Raw genomic sequence first — 7003 nt, forward strand, 5'->3', positions numbered from 1 at the left:
GCAGCCCTTCTGCTCACCAGTGCGTCTGCAAGGCCCCATCTCTGAATGCTCCTTTTTCACACTTCTCCATTTCCTTTTGGTCTGGCCAAAAAGTAATTGTTCTTCCCACAGATCAGCTGTTTAGCCAAAGCCTTTGCCATGTTCAGCTCCTTTCAGAGCACACGCTAGCAGTGCTCAGGCTTGGGAAAAAAGCCATCAGACGGAACATTTCTTGGTTGTTACTGGGATGTTGTTCAGAGCATCATGTGTAAGGTGAGCCAGACACCAAAATGTTGAACCTATCTGCACATCTGTACTATAGTGGTGTCCTAAATCTCCTCTCTGTCCTTTCCTACCGGAGTCACCCTGCAGCTACAGTTTGCCAGGGCCCACTCCAGAGCTGGTTCTCTCTGCTGATCGTGGAATCATAGCTCAGGTTGGAAAAGACCTTAAAGATCATCGAATCCAACCACGACCTAACTAACAACCCTGATGGCACCACGTAACAAAGTGGGCGTCATTCAGGAGCCTCATCGAGGCAGCACGTGACTCTGTACAAACTCTCTGAGGCTACTACAGAAAAATAAAACAGTCAGCAGTGTTTGCCTGTGAAAAAGCTATGGTTCCAACCGAGTGCGAGGTGCAGCACACCACAGATGCCAGCCCAGGGCTACTGATTTGGGTGCTCCCAATGGCAAGCGTATACCCACTGCCAGCTGTTCCTAAGTCAAACACAGAGGAAAGCTCAGAGTGTGCACCACAGGAAAAAAAACCCAAACCAAAACCAGCAATGGCCAAGAGTTCTCCTTAGGAGTTTGTGTGACCTGATAACAGTAGGAAAAGGAGCTGCATTTAGCAGAACCTGTGACAAACAGGAACTGTGGAGTTTCTCGAGGAACAAGACATAAGTGGAAAAGGAGGATGAAGATGATACCTTGTCTTGTGGCCATGTTTTCTGTTTTCTGATCACTTTTAGAGAGTTCTCAAAGAGAGGGTAGGGTTAATCTTTCTCTACAGGAGGATGAACATGCCCACAGATGCCTCCCATTGGGACACACCAGTAAGTAGAGGAAAGGGTGTAGTCTGGGGAAACAACAATAAATAGGTAACCTGAGTTTATCAGAAAGGAGGTCAGTACCTACAGGCCCATCCTGTCGATACAACATAATGAAACGTAAGCGTGTCTCAAGGGGAGGAGGCAGCCAAATGTTTCTGTCTGATTGGACATGCTTAACTCCAGCATTAAGTCAGATACAAGTGGGCTCTGTACTTGTACTTGCTCCATCTGAAACATCTGCAGTTTTGCAGGGATAAACCCAAACTAACTTTTGATGCACAAATTGATTCTCAGCCCTCCAGTCCAAGTGAGCTGTGCAGCCCACGCCACCCTGCTTTGCTGGCTGGTGGTTGCCTTTCCATAACAACTTGCCTTTCCGTTCTCGGCTGCCTATTTTTAGAGCTTTATCAGTATCTTGCTAGGAGCGTGCTAAAGAGCTTTGCTCAGGGCCAGCTGTAATCACTTGTTTGTGTAAGAGAGCACTACAGGGCTGGTCTGCACTACAGCAGCTCCCAATCAAATGAAACCAGCACTGTTTATTCTGCTTGCGTGCCTTTTCCCTGCCTTCTCTTTACTTTTCAACATAAATTGTTGGGAAATGTTGCTTTGCATTGATTTTGTGTCATGAGGGATTGTTTCCATTTATAAAAAATATTTCTGTATACGGTGTATCCGTTGTATAGGTTTGGCAATCTTAAATCTTAGAAGATTTTTCCATAGCCTGGATGTGAGGCCACTGGGCTCACCACGGTCCACTCTGTAAAGCTCACTCCTTTGGAAAAAGCTGTAGAAGAAAATGAACTACAAACTCTGTAAACTCTGACACTTTGAAGAACAAACCATGAGGTGAGATGGAGCCCAGGGGTGGGCAGCTGCAGGTGTCTGAGTAACTTCCAGAGGCTCCCGAATCTTCCCTTGTCCCTTCAAATCTCTTATGTGGCACTGCAAAATATGAATTCTCCAAATGAGGTAACTGTTACGACACCACAATTTATATGTTGTTTCCTTGGTAATATTTGGTGTTTCTATTTGATTTGTTGGCCATTTTTGCCACCACAACGTGCTGACATGCAGGACAGTTTATGAAATATTGTATGCAAACATGGTGTAATTTTAGGTTGTTTATGTACTGTTGTATCCTAACCTTGCCTTTGTATAGGAAGTGTTTAACTGAGAAGCCTTTGCAAGGAGCAAAAAGCTGTTGCTGGCCTATTTTTCCTTCAAAGTAACACCTTCCCTTAATTGGAAATACGGGCTGAGCGCTTAGCAGGAACTGTAAATAATTTCAAGTAAGTGCAAACCCTGGGCTTTCCAACTGTAGGAAGGTGAAGAGGCATCCCATCCCTATTACTTGCCCAAGGGAGTACAAAAAACAAAGAAAAAAAGAATATAACCACTGAGATCAAGAGCAATGTATTATTTTATAATTTGGACAAGCATTATACAGAGTGTAAAGTCCCACCCCAAAAACGATGTACAGCGTCACAGGTGTTTTCCCTTGAAAAAGCGAGCATCCAGTCTTATAGGATTTAAGTGGAAAAAAGTATCTTTAGCAATGTGTATACCACATGAACCATAACCTCCACAAGTCCAAGATAGATCACAGCAGTTCCTAAATCTTAGGTCACTTCAAGTCCATAGGAAGGAATTGTTCACACAGAGGGCAGTGAGGTATATGGCATAGGCTGCGCATAGAAGCTGTGCATGTCCCATTCCTGGAGGTGTTCAAGACCAGGCTGAATGGAGGCTGACAATCCTGCCTGTGGCAGCGGGCTAGAACTGGATGATCTTTGAGGTCCCTTCCATCCCAAGCCATGCTATGATTCTGTAAGTCTTTAACGTGTTCTTGAGTCAAAACACAGGTTGGTCAAGAGATGACATTTGTCCTTGCATTTTTCTGTCAACACCATGATTCATTTTGTAGGACTGGTTGCATAAGTTTACAAGATAGTTCATCCTATATTTGCAGCTATTGCCCTGGTGGGACTCCAACGTGCCATCCTTAGGAAAAAAATCTAGGTACAGTTTGCTTAAAAACATGCTGAAGATAAAACTTTAGCAGATATGATGCCTTGAAAAGCCCAAACGTTCACTCGGAGATATCCGGTCTCAACATGAATCCAAAGCTTTGGAAGAAAAATATCGTTGTGGAAGTACAAAGTGAACAAACTATTCAATGAAGAGCTGCATTAGAGATTTTGGTATGCTTCAAATGACACTCAGCAAACCTGCGCTGCCCTTGGTGACACACTGTACAGGGAAAGGCCTGAACTCCAAACCAGTGCAGGATACCTACACTTTTCTTTGTCTTTTTTTTCTTAAATATATTACCAGGTTTCAAAGCTGCCTGTTTCTCTGCAGTAGGAAGGAACCATCAAGCTTTGGAGTTAGGAATTCCCCTGCTGTGCCCTACTTCCCTCACTCACCAGCCGCTCTTCACACTCAGCCAGCTCTCCTGTTTGCCTGCCCCACGCTACTGTTGGGAGTGCCCTCACTGGCACACCAGGCTCCACTGGCCCAGCAGGGCATTTCCCAAGGGCTGGTAGGGCTCAGCAGCAGCTTTGGGATCACCGTGCATTTCTGCTTGCCCAACTGCTCTCCTGGTGCAGCACCCAAACACAGCACAGTGTGCACTTACCATGTCTGCTGGTTGTCAGCATTGCAGGCTGAGGGCCCGACTGCAGGGATATTTCAAGGCTGGAATCTCCAAGCTTGAAATCAAGGCCTTCAGCACCTCCTTGAAATGGTGTTTTCCACGTAGCTCTGCACTTCCCCTTTTCAGTCATGGCTTTGCACAGAACAGCTGCCCCTCACATTCCCCCAGGAAGGGAACACCAGCGGAGGTGCCATCATGATGCAAGACGGGTCTGAGGAGGAAGTGGAAGAGGGGAAAACGCCAGCAGAGTAGGGACGCTCCTTGGACCTGAGGAGGGCACCCATTTCCTACAGATGCTCACATGGGGCTGCTCATCCACCCTCCTTGGCAGTAAATTACAGGGGAACATGACAGGTGCTGCAGAGAAGACAATGTTATTGGAGAGTAAACGAGCTGGAAATAAACACTCTTAACGATGAGTTACTGACCTCAAGTTGTGTTTTGAGGAAAAATAAAAACCCACTTTGGACAGAAGTGATTTTACAGTGTATCATGTACCATTAACTCACTGCACCCGCCTGGTTAACTGCCTGCTGCCACAGGCACTGCTAATGAGCCGCAGATTTTTGGCATCAGACCAGGGCGGCTCCAGGTAAATAAAGCTTACTTTAGTTGCTTTATTTACATAAAGGTCTGGGCCCTCCTTCCCACTTTCCTCTCTGCCCTGCGCCCACACAGCGTGAGCACGGGCAGCCTGCCAGAGGAGCTGCCTCCGCTCTGGCCTGCAGATGACAGCAAGCCTGCTGCTGAGGGGAGAGCCCTGCCCGACACGGCTCAGCTCTTCCCACACATGCCCTTGCTCTGGTTTGATGTGCTCCCGAGGTAGCAGGGCTGTGTGCTTTGAGGGCAAAGTTAATCTTCATTGGGCGCCCCAAGTTCAGAACCTGGCGCACACAGCGCCCAGCTGCTGGCACTGGCTGGGCCTGATTGTGGTTGCACGCAGCTGAGCTGCCACTGGCCCACCGTGGTGTCCCCAGGCCAGAAATCATTGCACGTTTCAAGTTGGAAGGGATTCGCAAGGATCATGGAGTCCAACTCCTGGCTCCACAGAGCACCGCCCGAAATCAAACGCTACATCTGAGTGCGGTGTCCAAACGCTTCCTGAATTCCAGCATTCTTAATGCCATAACCACAGCCCTGGGCAGCCCATTCCGTGCCCACCGCCCTCTGGTGCAGCCCTCTCCCTAACCCTCAGCTGTCCCTCCCCTGACAGCTCCATGCCATTCCCTTGGTCACTGTCACAGAGAGCAGAGCTCAGCGCTGCCCCTCTGCTCCCCGTGAGCAGCTGCAGCAGCCATCAGGCCTCCCCTCAGCCTCGTGATCCCTTTCCTGCCATCCAACCAAGCATTTGCCCTACTAGCACACCCTATCTTCAAGAAATGAAATGATGCAGCTTTATGGGAAAGGTCACGGTGAGTTCATGTTGTTTTCTTCCTTATCTGAATGTTCATGGTTTTAGTAGGATGCCTCGGCTATATCAGAAAGGGCAGGTACCCTCTGAAAAGCTTTTCTATGCACCATCTGATTACTAATCCCCTTTTCCTTGGATTCACAATCTAGAATGTGATGATAAACTTCTCATGGGAGGGGTAGTTACTGATAAGCAACCACTTCTTGCCTACAGCCACTGCAAAGCCCAAAGGAAAACCGTCAGTTTCTGTTCATATTCAATTAATGCATTACCCGAATCAGTTTCCACCTTTCTGCACAATAATAGCTACTCAGTGACGAGCTGCAGGTTTGCAGTTTCTTTATGCTACTCAGTGATGAGCTGCAGGTTTGCAGTTTCTTTATGCTTACTACTATTCTTCCAGTTTGAAATACTGAGCCAAAAACATCTGCCAAGAGATTTTAAATACACAGACTCTTAAACAAAGATTAATTTGTTGGGTTTTTTTTAATCTTCACTCGTAGCTCAGGTTCTCGGTCTTTAAATAACCAGTAGTTGTTATCAACCTTCCCATTTGATCCAAGTCTCCTCCTCCCATTTCTCTGCCAGGGCTTCAAGAAAACAATTGTACCAACAATTGTACTCAAACCCTCTCCCTGAGCTCTACTTTGTGGCATTTAATTAATGACAAAGTGAGATACCTATCAATTAAAATGTCCGCCCATACAGCCAAGATGTTTGTGCTAGGACACATTCTTGGAATAATTCATAGTTTTAACCTGCCCAGTTTACAGAAGTCAGAAGTCACATACCGTACTTTCTGATCACCACATGTAGCTTAACTGTTTGAAGTTAGGCTCCCCAAGTTCTCTGTTATGCCTTGAAAATGCACCGTGCTTCCTCCAAGTACAAAGCTTTACAGAAACAGGGTGAAGCTCTATCTCTGAGGAGCATTTGCTGTTAGTAGTCCTGCTGTCTTCTCAGCTCTCCTATGAAATGGACCCAAGAAGGAACTCCAAATCCTCTGTGCTCAGCTTCTGCTCCTGTCAGTGGGACGGTGACAAAAAGCTCCCACAAACATCATCCTTAGTGCATCAGCTTTCTGGATGCAAACGGACCAGTCCAGAAGCTCCCGTGAAGCAATTGTTTGGAACTCTACCTTTGTGGGGTGAATTAAAACATTTGTACTCATCAGAATTAATTCTCTGTTTTCATTTTTAGCGTATTTGTGTGACAGTTTTTTACGTTTGGTTTAAGAGAGTCCTTCAATTCTGAGAGATAACAGGAGTGGAAGCCGATGTGACCCACGTAGCATTTATCTCAAACTGCTAGGAAAGCTTGCAGTCTCTCTCATGGATGCTTCTCTCTTGGATGTCTCCTTCTAGGAGGCATCTAGGCATTTGAGGCCTATTGTTTACTTTCACAAAACGCACACAGTTTATATAGGATGTGCTTGGGAACAAACCCACATTCCTGTCCACCACCATGGCATATACAAGGAGAAGAGGCTAAATGGCCAAATCTAGTTCTCAGGGGAGAAATCTCGTCTTCCTACTCTAACAGCTCAACAACGGCAGAAGCACCTCAGTGACTTCTGCATGAGAGAAACACTGGCATTAGCCATTGTGTTTTGCACTGCTTGTTGGCCAGACCGACCTCAGCAGGGACTCACTGCCTGCTGTGCTGCTGGGTGTGCATTGCAGGCAGGCACATCCAGTATGCTTCTCTCTCTACAGCATAAGCTGCTTCTTACAAGTGTACATGCTGTAAGTCTGGTATAACCGTACGCTCTTTCTTCAGCTGAATGAAAGAAAGGATGGAAGACAGAGAGGTGACACAGGACAACCAGCATGGCTTCACCAAGGGCAAATCCTGCTTGACCAACACAGTGGCTTTTTAAGACGCTGTGAAGGGAAGAGAC

This window comes from Lagopus muta, chromosome 1 (genome assembly GCF_023343835.1).
Source record: "Lagopus muta isolate bLagMut1 chromosome 1, bLagMut1 primary, whole genome shotgun sequence".
Lineage (NCBI taxonomy): Eukaryota > Metazoa > Chordata > Aves > Galliformes > Phasianidae > Lagopus > Lagopus muta.